Source organism: Musca autumnalis, unplaced genomic scaffold (genome assembly GCF_047663935.1).
Source record: "Musca autumnalis isolate F117 unplaced genomic scaffold, ASM4766393v1 scaffold_5, whole genome shotgun sequence".
NCBI lineage: Eukaryota > Metazoa > Arthropoda > Insecta > Diptera > Muscidae > Musca > Musca autumnalis.
In genome coordinates this window covers 75,436,745-75,456,897 of record NW_027412088.1, presented here as the reverse complement: position 1 = coordinate 75,456,897, position 20,153 = coordinate 75,436,745, and positions in this window count along the sequence as shown.

Sequence of the window (20,153 nt, the reverse complement as noted above, 5' to 3'; positions counted from 1 at the left end):
ATGGGGCATGCACCAGAACACGGTCCTAAGTTGAACATTTTTGACGAAGAAGTTTTGTGAGCACTGAAAGCCTCAAATAACAAATAAAAATTGTAGCTTAAATCCTCAAAACACAGAAAATCGGAGGGTACCGGAGGGTATACTATGGACCCATCTTGAATATCTTTGGGGGAGAACTTTTGTGACTCAAACGTAAACAGGTAGTTTGGTCAAAAATTTAGCTAAAACCCCTAAACTACCGAAAGTCGGGTACCGTTATATGTGGCAATGCCAAAACATGGACCTATCTTGACAATTTTGGATAAAGATGTTTTGTGACCACTGCGAACCTAAAATGTCAAATTAAAGCCACTTCGGTTAGAAAATGTCAAATTAAAGCCACTTCGGTTAGAAAATGTCAAATTATAAGATCAAATTATAATATTCAATGAAACCGAACGGTGTTACGAACACAGTACCGCACCACTTGTAGTGCTTTCCACATGGCTGAAATTTCCGGGCAATATAAGTCCACATTGTACTGACATCGATGTGTTATTGTAACACGATCAACAGGCAATGACAGTTCCATGCATAATACCAATAACCCTACAGAGGATGGAAAATATCTCTAGTACTTTGAATTTTAATACACGCACCTGAATTTTTCACTAAACCACAGTGAAGCTCTGTCTCCAGAGAAAATTTATTCAGAAAATAAAATCCATTAAATAATTTTAAATGACAATAAAATTGATATGGTCGATTAAGATGGAGATAAAAACGTTATCATCATCACCACCACCAGCAAAGTGATCAGAAAACTAGGTAAAGAAAAATGAACAAATATGAGAGCAATGCTTCAAAAAAAAATAGTTGGGATCACAGATTTAAATCTAAACATAAATTAAGATTTATATTTTCTTGAAATAAAAGCTTATTGAATATTTATGTTAGTTTCTTTGTTTCTTAGGTATTTGGGATTAATTTTATACTAATCGTAATATACACATGCGCACGCATTGGACTCCAAAAATAACCATTCAGTATTTTATTTTAAACTAATTTGCTAATGTTTTGTTTTGAATGTTGAATTAAATATCTAACAGCTTGTGTGTGGGCTTTTTGTGGTATATATTAAGCAAATCTGTTTTTAATATTTTCTTTATTCAATTTCAATTTATTCAAATCTGTTTTCTCAATTTGACTCGTTTTATGTTCCGCATAATCGTAAATATGCCATCTTAACAGTTTTTAAATCACATTTCTACTTGCTAAAACATGCCAAATATTTGCACATTAAATTTAAAAAAACACCTATCATTAATTTTTCTACAACTTAATTGTGGTGTGACTAGGGAGGTTTGCGAAATGTTATCACACGGGATAAAACTAGTGCTGGAAACGAAACTGGTTGAGAAATACTCGAGATTGGTCTAACAAGTCTCAATGTGCAATTTGATGTCAATTTTTTTGCATGTATTTTCTACGCATCCCTCTTATTCGGTAATGAAATAGAAGATGTTTAATATCCAATATCTATGGACACCACAGCGATATAGCCTATATTAGATACCTAACAACGGAACGAAACTGCTTCACTAATGCAATATGGAAAAAAGTATCTACTGTATTTTTCGACAACGTATTGTTCGATACGTTATCCCTTTGAATGGATCGACGAGGGTTCCGCAATGAAGTTCGTTTTCCTTGTTCTTCAGTGGCTTCTAGTGATAAATGAAATACTCTTTTGACTGGCTAAGAACTAAGCCGATATGTGGTGAATTCCTATCAATATAGTTTGACCAATTGCCTACAAGATAGTCTCAGGGATAATGTGCGAACGACTAAAGCCTATGGTCAATGAAATAATTGGGCCATACCAATGCGGCTTTAGACCTGGCAAATCCACCATTGACCAGATAATTACCCTGCGGCAAATCCTAGAGAAGACCCAAGAGATGCAGATCGACACTTACCACCTTTATGTTGATTACAAAGCAGCCTTCGACAGCCCCCTACGTTCAAAGATATTCCAAGCCATGTCCGGCTTTGTAGAATGACATTAACTGATACTCGATCGTCAGTTAAAATAGGAAAGAACCTCTCCGTAGAGTTTGGTACCAAAAGAGGTTTCAGATAAAGTGATGGCCTCTCGTGTGATCTTTTCAACATTCTGCTGGAAAAGGTTATACGAGATGCGAAGGTGAAAAGAAGTGGCACAATATATACAAACAGACATATGTTACTTGCCTATGCCGATGACATTTACATCAGGTCGATCGGTAAAGAAAAAATCGGATACCTTTGAAAAAGTCGAGAGGGAATCTGCTAAAGTGGGTCTGGCGGTAAACGGCGAAAAGACAAATTTAATGGTGTCGTCGCGCAATGCGTCCATAGAGATCGGGCCAACTGTTGTTCCTATAATTTTGAGGTAGTAAGGGACTTCGTCTACCTCGGCACCACCGTAAACACAACCAACAACATCAGTTGTGAAATACGAAGAAGAATAGTGTTGGCCTATAGATACTACTTTGGGCTGGGTAAGCAGTTTAGGAATAAAGCCACATCTCGTCAAACAAAAACAACGCTTTACAAAACACTGATACTACCCGTGCTGATGTATGGTTCAGAGGCCTGGGTACTTGCGCAAGCAGACAAGGCAGTGCTTGGTGTGTTTGGGAGAAAAAATTCTTCGAATGATCTATGAACCAGTCTGCGTTGATGGTGAATATCGACGTCGTAGGAACCACGAGCTGTATCTGCTATACCAGGGACGCTAAAGTAATTACGACAGACGGACATACGGGCATGGCTATATCGACTCAGAATTTTATCCTGATCAAGAATATACATGTATACTTTATAGAGTCGGAAATGATTATTTCAAACTCACCAACTATATGTGTAGTTGATGTGATCAAATATATTGTTAAAGGGACCATTGACCTGATTAGCCTAACACTTTGTATTGTCAAAGTGATCATACATATTCTTAAAGGCACAAATGACATGATTCGCCAAAATTTTTAAATGCTCAAAATAATAATCGTAGTATTCATAGTCTTCATATTTAGGACTCATTACATTGTTCGCTATGATAAAAACTATTGTTGCAGGGACAATATTAAACATTATTTTTAACCGATTAGACAAAACAATAACTGACAAGTGCCATACCCATGACGATTTTAACACCAATAATTTTAATGTCGGAAACTTCAGTCTCCCCAAGGGAATATCTGACTACGAAGTGAGACTTAGAGCAGCTCCAATCGTTGTTCCAAACTTACGTCGAATTAGAAGATGGACTATATCGATCCACTTCTTTCGGTACCTTCCCCACAAAAATTCAAATATTTAGGCTTAAGAACAGATTGAAACCTGTTCGCTGATAAATTTTAATTTTATTTTGGATAGTTCTAGTTCTCATTACAACAATGATAATGGAAAAACAACCCATACTAGGTTTGCTTTATTTCATTATTAGACAGCGGAATTTTATGCATCCCCTATTTTTGGTCCGATTCATGTCAAATTTTGGGTCTGGGCATATTTTTGGCTTCTGATTACATTGCAATCGAAACATATGACATATGCAAAATTATGCAAAATGCATAAATTTTTGCATATGCAAAATTTATGCATTTTACATATTTTCTTATGCAACAAATATTTCAATAATAGGTACAAAAATGTTTGTGTGTACAATGTATAACCACAGCCACAACCTTCAAAATACCGAAAATCAGGAGGTATCGCTCTATGGGGGCTATATGAAGGTCTGAACCTAAACCGACAAATTTTAGGTGGAAAATTTTTTATCCCCAAGGAAGACTTAATACCAAATTTCAGTCATTTCGGTTGGATATTGAGGCCACAACCTTCAAAATACCGAAAATCGGGAGGTACCTTTCTATGGGGGCTATATGAAGACGTGGACCTATACCGACAAATTTCAGGTGGAAAGTTTTATACCCAAATCGAAGACAAAATGCCACATTTCAGTCATTTCGGTGGGATATTGAGGCCACAACCTTCGAAATACCGAAAATCGGGAGGTACCATTCTATGGGTTTATATGAAGACGTGGGCATATATCGAGAAATTCCAGGTGGAAAGTTTTATACACCCAAGGAAGACTTAATATCAAATTTCAGCCATTTCGGAGGGATATTGAGGCCACAACCTTCAAAATACCAGAAATCCGGAGGTGCCGTTCTATGGGGGCTATATGAAGACGTGAACCTATACCGAGAAATTTCAGGTGGGAAGTTTTATACCCCCAACGAAAACTAAATACCAAATTTCAGTCATTTCGGTGGGATATTGAGGCCACAACCTTCAAAATACCGAATATCGGAAGGTCCCATTCTATGGGGGCTATATGAAGACGTGGACCTATGCCGACAAATTTCAGGTGGAGTGTTTTATACCCCCAACGAAGACTAAATACCAATTTTCAGTCATTTCGGCGAGATATTGAGGCTACAACTATCAAAATATCGAATATCGGTAGTTACCGTTCTATGGGGCCTATATGAAGACGAAGACCTATGCGGACAGATTTCAGTTGTAAAGTTGCATACCCCATCGGTGGGTTGCATCAGCCATTTCGGTGGGATATTTAGACCAAAAATATTTGAATATATTTTTGCATATGCTCATTTTATGCAGATATGTACAAATATGTCAAAATATGCACGATATGCAGAATATGCAAAATATGCAAAAATTTCTGGGCCTAATTCGTTTTATTTTGTGATGAAACGAGTTTCTGTCTAATCAGATTTTCTCTACGACCATCCTAACCATATATGCATTTGCATAGGATTCCGCAGTCTATTCATTATGTAACTGGCTGAGGTTATGTATATGTTTGTAGGCAAAGCCGACTGATACTTTTTTACTTGTTTCCACAAAATGTCGATAATAAATATCCCTCCTAATATCCCTATCCGTTGACATCATAGTTCGATCAGTAAAAGAACATTTAAAAGGTCGAAGGAGAATCTGTTAAAGTGGCTCTGAAAGTAAACGGCGATAAGATGAACTCGGACCAACTATGGACATTAGTTAATAACAACAAGTAAGAAGGGCGTTAAGGTCGGCCGGGCCGAACTTGTTCTACCCTCCACCACAAGTTGTATTGAATTAAAACGGAACAATTAGTTTTCTTTCGTTTATGAAGAAGACTAAATACCAAATTTCAGCAATTTCGGTAAAACAATGTGGCTAACTTTCAAAATACCGAAAATCGGGAGATACCGTTCTATGAGGGCTATATAAAGGCGTTGACCTATACCGACAAATTTCTGGGGGAAAGTTTAATACCACTAACGAAGACTAAGTACCAAATGTCAGCCATTTCGGTGGAATTTTGAGGCCACCGACTTCAAAATACCGGAAATAGGGAGGTACCGTTCTGTGGTGGCTATATGAAGGCGTAGACCTATGCCGACGAAATTCATATGGAAAGTTTTATATCCTAAATGAAGACTAAATACCAAATTTCAGCAATTTCGGTGGATTTTTGGGTGCACAACCTTAAAAGTACCGAAAATCGGGAGGTACAGTTCTATGAGGGCAATATGAAGGCGTAGACCTATACCGACAAATTTTTGGGGAAATTTTAGTACCACTAACCTACCATATTTCACCCATTTCGGTGGCTTATTGAGGCCACAACCTTCAAAATATCGAAAATTGGGTAGTACCGTTCTATGGGAGCTATATGAACAAGTGGACCTATAGCGACAAATTAAGAGGAGAAATTTGAGTACCCCCAACGAAGACTAAGTACCAAATTTCAGCTATTTTGGTGTGATAATGGGGCTAAAACCTTCCAAATACCGAAAATCGGGTAATACCGTTCTATGGGGGCTATATGAAAAGGTGGATCGATATAGCACATTTGCAATACCAAACATCCTAGGAGTAATAGAAACTTCTATACCAAATTACAAACCTCTATTTTAAAAATTGCGTGCTCTTTCTTGATTTCAACACACGGACGGACAGACAGACGGACGTGGTTATATCGACTTAGAATTTTAGCCTGATCAAGGTCTCCGATGAATATTTCGATGTGTTACAAACGGAATGACAAATTTAATTATACCCTCCATATTATATATTTCTTAGGATCTCTGCAAAGGCATCTCTGTTGGTAACATCACTTAGAAGTCTTCCAGAATCACAAATTCCCGCCCATACTTGGATATTGTCTAGACATGTAGTTTCTTTTTTCCTTCCTCCGTAGTCTATTTTGTAGCAATTTGTATTTTGGGTTTCTCATAATATGCACCAGGTATGCTATTCTTATTTTTATCAAATCGATCCACTCCCTCTTGCAGTGCATTTTTCTCAGGATTTCGGCCTTTGGTATGATATCCGCCCATAATATTCTCAGTACGCGCCTATATATCCCGAACGCCTTCTCCTATGACACGGTGGTTTTAGTCAAATAATTCTATGTAGGTGTATGATACTGTCACTGTTGGATGGTTTGTAAATGTACTGTATTTAAAATGTACAGAAATTTGACCAGGAAATACGATCCTGAACCAATGTATGAATCACTAGCTGTACAGGCTATGCAACCCCAGCAAAATTTGAAGGAAGCGGTTCTATGCGATGACGTGATTTCATGGCATATTTTGCATTGGTTCAAAGCAAGTCGTGAAAGATCCGATCTTTTCATTAGCATTTAAACCCATGCAAAGCAATTCGTGAAAGATCCGATCTTTTCATCAGCATTTGAATCATTTGTACAGATCACTAGAAACAAACAAGTCGATTTGTACATCCCTACATGTAGCGACATCAAAACAAAAGAGTATACATTTCCAAAATTTTTGTTATAAAATTACAAAATTACAAATTAAATGTATGTAGGTTCACGAACTAGAAATTCTTAAAGGAGTGCTGCTGGAGTCCATGTCGAAATCTGAACTGGTGATGAGAAGATAATAGAAAAGTGTTTGTAAGATGAAACAAAATCAGTGGTTGAGAGTGGACGAAGTAAACTCTGTTGCGGTGCAGCGGCGGTGATAAAATTTGGGTGTAAACTTTATGCTGATAAATTTGTTCTAGTTATTTCATGAATTAGTTTGAATTAATAAAGAGTTTGGTTTGTCATGAAAATCATATTTCAATACAGAATTTTTCCATTTTCCAAACAAGACATAATGTCAAATGTCATGCCAAAGGGTAGGTGAAAATGACATGTCAAAGCATTGGTCAAAATGACATGCTTAGGATCCGACAATGAATGTCATCTTATGATCCGAAAACGAATGCCATCTTATGGTGGTCACGCTCATATAAAATTCATGAGTGAAAATGCTAAAAAGATGACATGCCAGATCACTTGCACCCATGATTCAATAGCATCCTTGGCATCGAAGATTTTGCTGGGACCACATCGGCATGGTTAAACGTTTCGAGTTGCAGCGATTGGGATTTAGAATGAGCGATGATGTATCCGCTAAAAAGGTGTATAAATAGGGACCGCATGTTGGTACACGCAGAACGGGAAGGCCAAGCCTACGAGGAAGTAATAAAGTGGAAAGTGAAGAAAGTAAAGAAGTGGAAACCTTGGTATTCGAACTTGGGAAGGAACAACATAAAGAGTGGAGTGGAAATATATTCTTAGTTCGGCTTATACGAGAAAGTGGCAGTTATGTAGCTGACCATCTCACAATACGAAATCATTAAAAGAGAAGTTTTTTATGATTAAAATGCTGAGAAAAAGTATTCAGCCAGCATTACAGCATGTTTGTACACAGAAAAAAACAATTACTGCATTTTAGGAATAGTGTTCATAAAGTCTTGCCAAGGTTCAAATTTCTGCATTTCATGAACGCCTTTCATAAAGCAAACAAATACTGTTTTTTTCTGAGAGATTGAAAGAAAACAATTTCGGCGAGTTGTTGTTTTTGTTATTATTGACTAACACAACCACCACACACCACCAACCAAATCAGAGACAAATTTTGCTGCTTTTTAGTAATTAATGCTTTTATTTTGTATTATTGTAATTTAATGTTTCTTCTAATGGATTTTCACTGTAATTGCTATCGTCTTGTAAACATAGCAAAACAATACGAACCCTATGTACATACATGTTGAGTAGGGATATAACTTTTTGTACTTTTTTGCAAATATCAAAAATACCACCACATAGCCGTGTAGAGCATGAAAAACTATTATGAAATACGGTGTCAATTTTTCTCTACCGCGAAAAAAGTTTCCGCACCAAATGCATTGAAGTTCAGAAATGCATTTTTTAATTTTATCTGACATAACAACATATTTGCTTTTGATTCAAATTTTTATTTTTTTGTAATCTAATTTAAAATCATTATCAAAGCGTTCTGGACCAATTTGTTCTCAAATCGCGCCATTTCGGGCCATGTTAGGATTTTTTGACACTATTGCAATTTTTGGTTTTTCTTTATAAAATCGTGAATTTTATGTTTATATTTTTTTAACCTCACGGACAAGAGAATATGGGGTCATTTGCAACGAATTCGCGAAAGTTACAGGCTGTTTTTGTTGACTTTGCCTGTGAGAATTGTATTTATACCCTATACCACAATGTGGAAAAGGGTATAATAAGTTTGTTTTCCCAAAAATTCATGTAACGCCGCGAAATATTCGTCGTAGACCCCTCATGTGGTATACCAAACTTCATATCTCGACGAGATAAAGCGATTTAGCGATGTGTGTCCGTCCGTCCGTCCGTCCGTCTGTCCGTCCATTAAAAATTGTAATCAAGCTAGAGGCCGCAATTATGGACCGATTGTCACGAAATTTAGTATGGAGGTCGGGTTTGGACCAGAATAGAACTGATTAGTTTTTGGCGATGATCGTGAAATGTTAAAGGGATGAAATGGACCAAAAACAAAATTTTTGCTCGATTTTGTAGCCGCTCTGTAGGTCGCAATAATAGTCCGATCGGCGCGAAATTTTAAACGTAGTTTTGGTTTGAGATGAAGAAGTAGCGTGCAAGTCAACGGTATGATCGGATAATATTTAGCTGGTTAAATTGATCAAAACTTTTGTGTGAAAATTGGTAAAATTTCTAATGCACATCTTATAACAGCTAGCCCGGAAAGCTAGTGCACAGGGATAGTGGTATAGGGTATCACATGGTCGGCCCCGTCCGACTATAGTCTGTTCTTACTTGTTTTTTTATAAATATTTATTCAAACAAAGCAAATTTAAAATTATAAGTAGAAAAAATATCAAAAGGGTTTTAGTGATTGCGGTCGGTGCTGAAACTTTTTTCATCGAATCGATCTTAGAAACGCGTTTTCATTATTAGGACAAAATTCCCCACATGGTACTGGTGTTGTATTTTTGTAGAAAACAAATACAATTCTCACAGGCAAGGTCAACAAAAACAGCCTGTAACTTTCGCGAATTCGTTGCAAATGACCCCAAATTCTCTTGTCCGATATGTACAAAAAATATAAACATAAAATTCACGAGTTTATAAAGAAAAACCAAAAATTGCAATAGTGTCAAAAAATCTTAATATGGTCCGAAATGGCGCGATTTGAGAACAAATTGGTCCAGAACGCTTTGATAATGATTTTAAATTAGATTACAAAAAAATAAAAATTTTAATCAAAAGCAAATATGTTGTTATGACAGATAAAATTAAAAAATGCATTTCTGAACTTCAATGCATTTGGTGCGGAAACTTTTTTCGCGATAGAGAAAAATTGGCACCGTATTTCATAATAGTTTTCCATGCTCTACACGGCTATGTGGTGGTATTTTTTTGGTTATAGCCCTAGTAGGGATATAACTTTTTGCACTTTTTTGCAAATATCAAAAATACCACCACATAGCCGTGTAGAGCATGAAAAACTATTATGAAATACGGTGTCAATTTTTCTCTACCGCGAAAAAAGTTTCCGCACCAAATGCATTGAAGTTCAGAAATGCATTTTTTAATTTTATCTGACATAACAACATATTTGCTTTTGATTCAAATTTTTATTTTTTTGTAATCTAATTTAAAATCATTATCAAAGCGTTCTGGACCAATTTGTTCTCAAATCGCGCCATTTCGGGCCATATTAGGATTTTTTGACACTATTGCAATTTTTGGTTTTTCTTTATAAAATCGTGAATTTTATGTTTATATTTTTTTAACCTCACGGACAAGAGAATATGGGGTCATTTGCAACGAATTCGCGTAAGTTACAGGCTGTTTTTGTTGACTTTGCCTGTGAGAATTGTATTTTTTTTATAAACATTTATTCAAACAAAGCAAATTTAAAATTATAAGTAGAAAAAATATCAAAAGGGTTTTAGTGATTGCGGTCGGTGCTGAAACTTTTTTCATCGAATCGATCTTAGAAACGCGTTTTCATTATTAGGACAAAATTCCCCACATGGTACTGGTGTTGTATTTTTGTAGAAAACAAATACAATTCTCACAGGCAAGGTCAACAAAAACAGCCTGTAACTTTCGCGAATTCGTTGCAAATGACCCCAAATTCTCTTGTCCGATATGTACAAAAAATATAAACATAAAATTCACGAGTTTATAAAGAAAAACCAAAAATTGCAATAGTGTCAAAAAATCTTAATATGGTCCGAAATGGCGCGATTTGAGAACAAATTGGTCCAGAACGCTTTGATAATGATTTTAAATTAGATTACAAAAAAATAAAAATTTTAATCAAAAGCAAATATGTTGTTATGACAGATAAAATTAAAAAATGCATTTCTGAACTTCAATGCATTTGGTGCGGAAACTTTTTTCGCGATAGAGAAAAATTGGCACCGTATTTCATAATAGTTTTCCATGCTCTACACGGCTATGTGGTGGTATTTTTTTGGTTATAGCCCTAGTAGGGATATAACTTTTTGCACTTTTTTGCAAATATCAAAAATACCACCACATAGCCGTGTAGAGCATGAAAAACTATTATGAAATACGGTGTCAATTTTTCTCTACCGCGAAAAAAGTTTCCGCACCAAATGCATTGAAGTTCAGAAATGCATTTTTTAATTTAATCTGACATAACAACATATTTGCTTTTGATTCAAATTTTTATTTTTTTGTAATCTAATTTAAAATCATTATCAAAGCGTTCTGGACCAATTTGTTCTCAAATCGCGCCATTTCGGGCCATATTAGGATTTTTTGACACTATTGCAATTTTTGGTTTTTCTTTATAAAATCGTGAATTTTATGTTTATATTTTTTTAACCTCACGGACAAGAGAATATGGGGTCATTTGCAACGAATTCGCGAAAGTTACAGGCTGTTTTTGTTGACTTTGCCTGTGAGAATTGTATTTTTTTTATAAACATTTATTCAAACAAAGCAAATTTAAAATTATAAGTAGAAAAAATATCAAAAGGGTTTTAGTGATTGCGGTCGGTGCTGAAACTTTTTTCATCGAATCGATCTTAGAAACGCGTTTTCATTATTAGGACAAAATTCCCCACATGGTACTGGTGTTGTATTTTTGTAGAAAACAAATACAATTCTCACAGGCAAGGTCAACAAAAACAGCCTGTAACTTTCGCGAATTCGTTGCAAATGACCCCAAATTCTCTTGTCCGATATGTACAAAAAATATAAACATAAAATTCACGAGTTTATAAAGAAAAACCAAAAATTGCAATAGTGTCAAAAAATCTTAATATGGTCCGAAATGGCGCGATTTGAGAACAAATTGGTCCAGAACGCTTTGATAATGATTTTAAATTAGATTACAAAAAAATAAAAATTTTAATCAAAAGCAAATATGTTGTTATGACAGATAAAATTAAAAAATGCATTTCTGAACTTCAATGCATTTGGTGCGGAAACTTTTTTCGCGATAGAGAAAAATTGGCACCGTATTTCATAATAGTTTTCCATGCTCTACACGGCTATGTGGTGGTATTTTTTTGGTTATAGCCCTAATGTTGAGTCTATCAGCACTATGTTGAGATATTAGATGTTGCCTTTATATTAAAGAAATTAACAATTTGTAGTTGCGAACTATACAGCCAAACGCTTTGTTTTTTCGACACCAGACACACTGTAGTTGTTTGATTTATCAGTTAACTACCAACAAAATTGTTGCGACCTACAGTGGTAGTTTATGTATGTGTATGGTTTGTTGATATAGTCTCAATGTGATTGTGAGACGATGGTGGGGGTTGTGTTGTGGTTTGCTGATACATTGTCTATACGATCGTGAGACGACGAGACCATTCAAAAGAAAACAAGAACAAAGTTGAGAGCATTTACCAAACAAGAGAGGCAATATGAGAGCAAATAGTGGAATAAAGGGAAAAATTGCATCTCATGAAAATCGTACATATTTTTCAATAAATAGTGGGTTTCGGATGGAAATAAGAAATTGCACATGTATCTTATGTGAGGTACCTGTACAGTATGAAAAACTACATCAAGATCAAAATATGTAAAAATTTTAGAAATATTTTCTTTTGTGTATTACAGACTTTTACTGTATTGACCTGTATTATTGTTGTGTGTTTTCCCATTTCGAATATAGTAGATTTTGCACTTCCAATTATTGGTTATCATTTTTCATCCAATAGCCAATATTTCCTAAAGCAAAATACTTTAAACTTTATTGCACTAAACTACAAAACTTTATTGTCACCGTTTTTTTATCACCAAACTATTTCATGCGAATGATTCATCCATTCAACGGCGTGAATCGTAACAAAAAGACAAGTTCATTCCTCTACGTTTTGTATGGTTAAACCTTCTTCTCCGCCGCAACAAAGAGGTGTGAAATTGAAACTTTAGATTAGTTAATAAAATAATAAAAAACGTGAAATCCTTAAATTCTTTATTATCAACTTCATGCCATTAACAACAAAACATTCTCTACCATCATCTCAGCATCATCATGGCCCTTTGGATGCTCATCATCGCAGCTATTAAGTTGAAATAAAAAACGCCCCCAAATACTTAAAGTCCATAAACTTGGCATTGTTATTTGTGAAACGTTTTAAAGCAAGTTGTTGAATGTTGTGTTTAGACGATTTCTTTCTTTGTGTTGCAAAAAATTCCCATCTGCTTGGCAAAAGATAGAAGGAGCCTTCATCATCGACATTAAAAATGGGGAAAATAAACAGAAAGTAAAACAATTATGAAAAGAACTGTCAAACATTCCAATGTTTATGGTATTTGTTTTGTAAAATTGATTTTTTGTGCCACTGAGAAGGAAAAGTTGTTGTGAAATGAGAGTAGAGTTCAAAGGCCTTTTGAAGGTCACGGTTGTAAAGTTTATATTAATTTTTTTTTCGAGTTTAGCTTCAATGATCGAAATTTTGAAATGAAAAAGTTAGAAGCCTGGGATAGATACCCAATAGTCATTAAGATGTGGTTAGTATTAATTGGATACAACTGTATTGTGAAATTGTAGCTGCAAAATACAACAAAAGCGTTAATACCTTTTAATTTCTTCTTAATTTATACCCTACACTATATTACATGCATAAGAAAACGGGATATACAAGTAGAAGGCACTACTAGGGAAATACCGAAAATATATTTTCGCCCGATTTCATGTATTTGATGCACCAAACAGACTAAGCTTGTCCACTTCTGATGAAATTTGGATAGTCGTGTTTTAGTGTGCTCTTCGATTTTTAACTATTTTACTATAAATGTTGAGCAAAAACCACTCGCATGGACAATGCTCAGGAGCTGTTGATCATCGTCACAACGATCCAGTTAACTTCAAAAAGGTTATAACTGGTGACGATTCATGGCTATGAAATTAAAACCAAAGCACAATCATCCCAATGTAAACGCCCAGAAGAGCGAAGTCCGAATAAACACGTTACGTACGGTCATATGTAAAGGTTTTGCTCACTGTTTTCTTCGACCACAGTGGCGTGGTGCATCATGAATGCTTGCCATAAAGTGTGCTTCTATAGACCCCTTCTGAAAGAAACGGCGGTTCTATAGACGTTTTCTGAAAGAATGAATGCTTTTATGGCCCCTTTCTGAAAGAAACGGTGTTTCTATGGAAACTTTCTGAAAGAAAGGATGCTTTTAAAGACCCTCCTTGAAAGAAAGGGTGCTTCTATAGACCCTTTCTAAAAGAAAGGGTGCTTTTTAGACCCTTTCTAAAAAAAAGGGTGCTTTTTAGACCCTTTCTAAAAAAAAAGGGTGCTTTTTAGACCCTTTCTAAAAGAAAGGGAGCTTTTTAGACCATTTCTGAAAGAAAGGGTGTTCTATAGACCCTTTCTGAAAGAAAAGCTGCTTCTGTAGAACCTTTCTGAAAGAAAAGCTACATCTGTAGAACCTTTCTGAAAGAAAAGGTGCTTCTGTAGAACCTTTCTGAAAGAAAAGGTGCTTCTTTAGACCCTTTTTCGAAAAGAAAGTTTGCTTCCATAGACACCCTTCTATAGACACCTTCTGAAAGAAAGGGACTTCTATAGACCATTTCTAAAAAAAGGGTGCTTCTACAGACCCATTCTGAAAGAAGGGGTACTTCTATAGACTCTTTCTGAAAGAAAGGGTGCTTCTATAGACCCTCTCTGAAAGAAGAGGTACTTCTATAGACCCTTTTTCAAAGAAAGGATGCTTATATAGACCCTTTTTCAAAGAAAGGGTGCTTCTATAGACCCTTTCTGAAAGAAAGGATGCTTCTCAAGACTCTTTCTGAAAGAAGGGGTACTTCCATACACCCTTTCTGAAAGAAGGGGTACTTCCATAGACCCTTTCTAAAAAAAGGGGTACTTCTATAGACCCTTTCTTAAAGAAACGGTGCTTCTATAGACCCTTCCTCAAAGAAAGGGTGCTTCTATAGACCCTTTCTGAAAGAAAGGATGCTTCTCAAGACTCTTTCTGAAAGAAGGGGTACTTCCATACACCCTTTCTGAAAGAAGCGGTACTTCCATAGACCCTTTCTAAAAAAAGGGGTACTTCTATAGACCCTTTCTTAAAGAAAGGGTGCTTCTATAGACCCATTCTTAGAGAAAGGATGCTTCTATTGACTCTTTCTGAAAGAAAAGATGCTTCTAGAGACCCTTTCTCAAAGAAAGGGTGCTTCTATAGACCCTTTCTTAAACAAAGGGTGCTTCTATAGACCCCTTCTCAAAGAAAGGGTGCTTCTATAGACCCCTTCTCAAAGAAAGGGTGCTTCTATAGACCCTTTCTCAAAGAAAGGGTGCTTCTATAGACCCTTTCTCAAAAAAAGGATGCTTCTATAGAACCTTTCTCAAAGAAAGGATGCTTCTAGGAACCTTTCTGAAAGAAAGAGTACTTCTATAGACCCTTTCTGAAAGAAAGGATGCTTTTATAGTCCTTTTCTGAAAGAAAGGATGCTTTTATAGTCCTTTTCTGAAAGAAAGGATGCTTTTATAGTCCTTTTCTGAAAGAAAGGGTGATTCTATAAACGCATTCTGATCGAATGGATGCTTTTATAGACCCTTTCTGGAAGAAACTGTGTTTCGATAGAACCTATCTGAAAGAAAGGATGCTTGTATAGACCCTTCTTGAAGGAAAGGATGCTCCTATAGATCCTTTCTGAAAGCAAGGGTGCTTCTGTAGACGCTTTCTGAAAGAAAGAGTACTCCTATAGACCCTTTCTGAAAGAAGTGGGGTTTCTATAGATTCTTTCTGAAAGAAAGGGTGCTGAAAGGGTGATTCTATAGACCCTTTCTCAAAGAAAGGGGTGTTTTTACAGACCCTTCCAAAAAGAAAGGGTGCTTCTATAGACCCTTTCTAAAAGAAAGGGTATTTCTGTAGACCCTTTCTAAAAGAAAGTTTCTTCTACAGACTCTTTCTGAAAGAAAGGATGCTTTTATAGACCCTTCCCGAAGGAAAGGGTTCTTCTATAGATCCTTTCAGAAAGAAAGGGTGTTTCTACAGACCCTTTCTCAAAGAAAGAGTTCTTCTCTAGACCCTTTCTGAAAGAAACGGTGTTTCTATAGACCATTTCTGAAAGGAAGGATGCTTCTATAGACCCTTTCTCAAAGAAACGGTGCTTCTATAGACCCTTTCTAAAAGAAACTATGGTTCTATAGACCCTTTCGGAAAGAACGTGTGCTTCTATAGACAATTTCTAAAAGAAAGGGTGCATATACATATATGCTTCCTGAAAGAATGGATGCTTTTATAGACCCTTTCTGAAAGAAACGGCGTTTCGATAGAACCTTTCCGAATGAAAGGGTACAAAAAAGGTTACTTCTATAGACCCTTTATCAAAGAAAGGGTGCTTTTATAGCCCCTTCCTGATTTTATAGATTCTTTCTGAAAGAAAGGGAGTTTCTATAGACTCTTTCTGAAAGAAAGGGTGCTTTTATAGAACCTTTCTGAAAGAAAGGGTGCTTTTACAGACAATTTCTGAAAGAAAGGGTGCTTTTACAGACAATTTCTGAAAGAAAGGGCGCTTTTACAGACAATTTCTGAAAGAAAGGGTGCTTTTACAGACAATTTCTGAAAGAAAGGGTGCTTTTACAGACAATTTCTGAAAGAAAGGGTGCTTGTATGGATTTTTCTGAAAGAAAGGGTGCTTTTACAGACAATTTCTGGAAGAAAGGGTGCTTGTATGGATTTTTCTGAAAGAAAGTGTACTTCTATAAAACCTTTCTAAAAAAATGCTTCTATGGACTAGTGCAGGAATTTTTGCCATGACTTCTCCAATAAACCTAGGCTGCAGAGACAGCTTTGCACTTTCTTTTATTGACGATGTTCTATATAATGTATGTATAATGGCTCCACCCAATTTTAACTTCTCTCTTCGTTCTCCGGAACTTGTATTTGATCTGATTTTTTGACTAATTCTTCCAACATCTAATTCCTTAAATTTACCCCACATTTAAACATATTTTCACCTAATTAACCACTGTGTCATATGCCAATTGATGCAGCAATAGCATTTCTTAATAAATAAATGAAATGCGTCAAAGCGTGGCCATCTTCTTCATCAACATCATCTGCTGCCGCTCGCTCTACTCATCGCAAGTGCAGTTCTAAAGTTTTATGTTCTTTATTTTGGTTTATCTTCGTCACAATTCCCTTACAAGAACAAAAGAGGGCGCACAAGTCTCTTAAAAGTTTGCTTGCATTTCGCTCTTTGTGTTGTTGTTGTCGTTGATCGTTTGGTTGGTTGTATGTTGCATGTTGATCTTGTTGCAAATGTTGTACGACATAAATTATCAACTTGGGTGGTCCTCTGCACTGCAGTTGTCAAAATGTGTGGTCTTTATTAATGTTCATTGGCTCCCCCAAAGCATGGTCTGCCAAGTCTTTACCCCAACTACAAAACGAGGGATGCATTAAAGGATTCTTTTGGGGGCAATATGCATCAATCAATAAAGCTGAAGAATATGAAAAGAATGAATCTCAGCATTCCAACTGTCACAAAATAAAATATTTTTCTTGAAATATTTATGAAAATCAATTGAACCACAAAAAGAGTAGTTAGGAATTCTTAATGGAAGTCTCAAATAGTTATACTTGCCATTGATGGTCATGATCACCATGCTCGTCATGTGATGGGCTTTACGCCGTTCTTTAAACATTTGATTTTCACCAGTTTAATTGTTTTTGCTTTCTTCACTGTTAATATTGTTTGACATGACATGGTCGGTTAACAGCGCGCTACGTTCAAGAGTGGCTCCCCTTTTTTAGTGGCAAGCCATGTTCTCCAATGTATATTCACTTACTGTACAAATACATAATTGTTGTTGCTGTTATTTCTTCTCATCTGCATTTTACAAGTTTTACTTACAATAGTCCTCCTCTGCTGGGTGCTCCCCAGTTTGTTTCACTTACAATATCGGCCGATAACCAACCTTTGATTTTCCACCGGCTGTTAATTAAATTTATGCAAAGTTTTTGTTTTCCCGCGGCTTCAACAGAAGTATGTTGTAAATTCATACATACAAATGCATGTGTATGTATGGGTGGGAGTTTTTTTGTTCAAAAGAAAAGTGGTTACAAGGTGAAAACATTGATGGGCACGCGCAAGCATAGATATTAATTCAAAGAGGAAAGGTTACAATAAGATCTTATGGTTCAGTATTGATCAGGAACTACCTTTTCTTTAAACCCAAAGAATTCGTTATAACTTCAATTGGGTTCGAATAATGACATTTTGAATTGTTTGTCCAAACTTATTAACCAATTTCCAAGACATTTAAATTTTTCACAAATTTTTGTCAAAAGCAAAAAACACAAATAGCAATCACAATTGCTTTAAACCCGCAAAATTTTTAAGGACCATGATCTGCGAATTTGCGCCTAAAATGTCCGGACCTTTAACAGAAGAGGTCTACTTTACGCACTAGCGGATGTAGCTGGAAAATAAAAAGCAGATTTTGTCCACTTACAGACAGAGCTCCGAAATGCCTGCAAGAACTCGAGTAGAGAGTAAAGCTCGCTCGAATTCGAGCTGGAGTACAATAAAGAATCGAGAACATCATTGTATGGTTGCTTGTGTGTTGTGTGCGAACACCGGTTGCTACTTCACACAAAGACACTAATCGACAAAAAAAAAAATATTTTTCTGCTCCATTTCACTCATAGAGTGAACTCTTACTCTATTTCGAAAATTTTGACTCCCACTTTTAGTTTTCTACGCGGAGTACTCGCGAGAGCTGTCACATAAGACAAAAGAGTGGGGATTAAACATCTTATAAAACTCGTACTCGAGTAGTTTTCACTCGCGTGTAAAATCGAGCAAATCGGAGCTTTGCTTACAGGAAGAGCGATGAAATGAGGAAGGCAACACAGTAAGACCTAAAGGTAAAGTATTGTATTACAGCTGCTATGAAACAAGGCATGAATTTGGCTACGATCTGCTATCCAGATGTATTTTTGATGTGATCATATCGCTCATTAACTCAAACAGTGGCATAACTCAAAAACGCGTTTTCTGAGTTAGTAATTTCTATTTTTTCTACGACTTTTACTATATCTTGCGTCAAATTTTCAAGCTGACATCAAAATATGATCCAAGTATTTATTTTAGCTTTTGTGTAATAGTCTTTTTAAATTGAGAAGTCAATTTGCAATTCTCAACTTAAAACAGGTTTTCTCGAAAATGTATTTTTTGAAATGTGTCACTCTTTGAGTAAATGAGCGATATATGTTATTAAATGGATTTTTATTTGTATAGTTGCCTGCTCCGGGCACTTTTGGTCGAGGCCGGGATGTACACATCCGCATCCTCCACACTCAAGCTTCGGTCAGATGCATTAGATGTATAGAGGTACTTTGGACTCATCCATACAGCCCCAACGAGTCGTCGCCATAAGATACAACACTCCAACGCACCCCCCCTAACAGCATTCGCACCGTCATGCAGCAAAACAAGCTTAACAACTGTTACATAAAGTGTTGATAGCCCAATAGAAGCGGAGGAGGGGGACAAGCGTTCCTGTTGCACCAGTAATATGCCTAACCTTTGCCCGCTTTTGAAAGGTCATAACTGTTCTTAGGGGGCTTTAGTGCTCATCATGAGTTGTGGCATTTGGTCTAGGGTAATGAGCAGGTTCAAGCGAAAGCTTATTGGCTTAATTTCTGAAAGTACACCAATCACAGCTTCATAGAATTACCCAATTCTTCTGCTTTATAACTGCGGGTCGAATACCCAAAATGAGATCAAATTTCTCAGCAGATTCGGCGGAAGTGTACCCCAGAGTCAGAGATCTGATACAGGAGATTAACATGTTATTCGCTGAGCATAACTGGAACAAGTGGCTCAATCAAGTGAAAAGTTGCAACACTGATTATATGTTGAATAACGGGCGGTTAGGTCAAACCCGAACCGTGGGAAGAAGTAAGATTGGACCTCACACCCGTTACGACAATTTGTCGAGTACCCAGAAAGTGATGGGAGGAAGAAAAGAGTTCTGAGTTACATTAGATATCTTCCTGCATTCGAGGAACCACCAGAATTTACATTTATATGATCCAAAGCATTATGCTCCACGGAATCTCCATAGTAATGCTGGAACAGCGAGATGAGCCGGCAGTTGAGTATTTCACCAAAGTTCTGATTCTGTCGATAGCCACCTACATCGTGCCCACAATGAGCGGAGAGTGCCATAGTTCGCCAAACATAATCATCCTATCACTTGGTCTGACAATCTTTCTATAGTTGCCTTCATCAGCAGACCACCCACGTCCGAATGCCGCACTTTCATCAATCATGGGG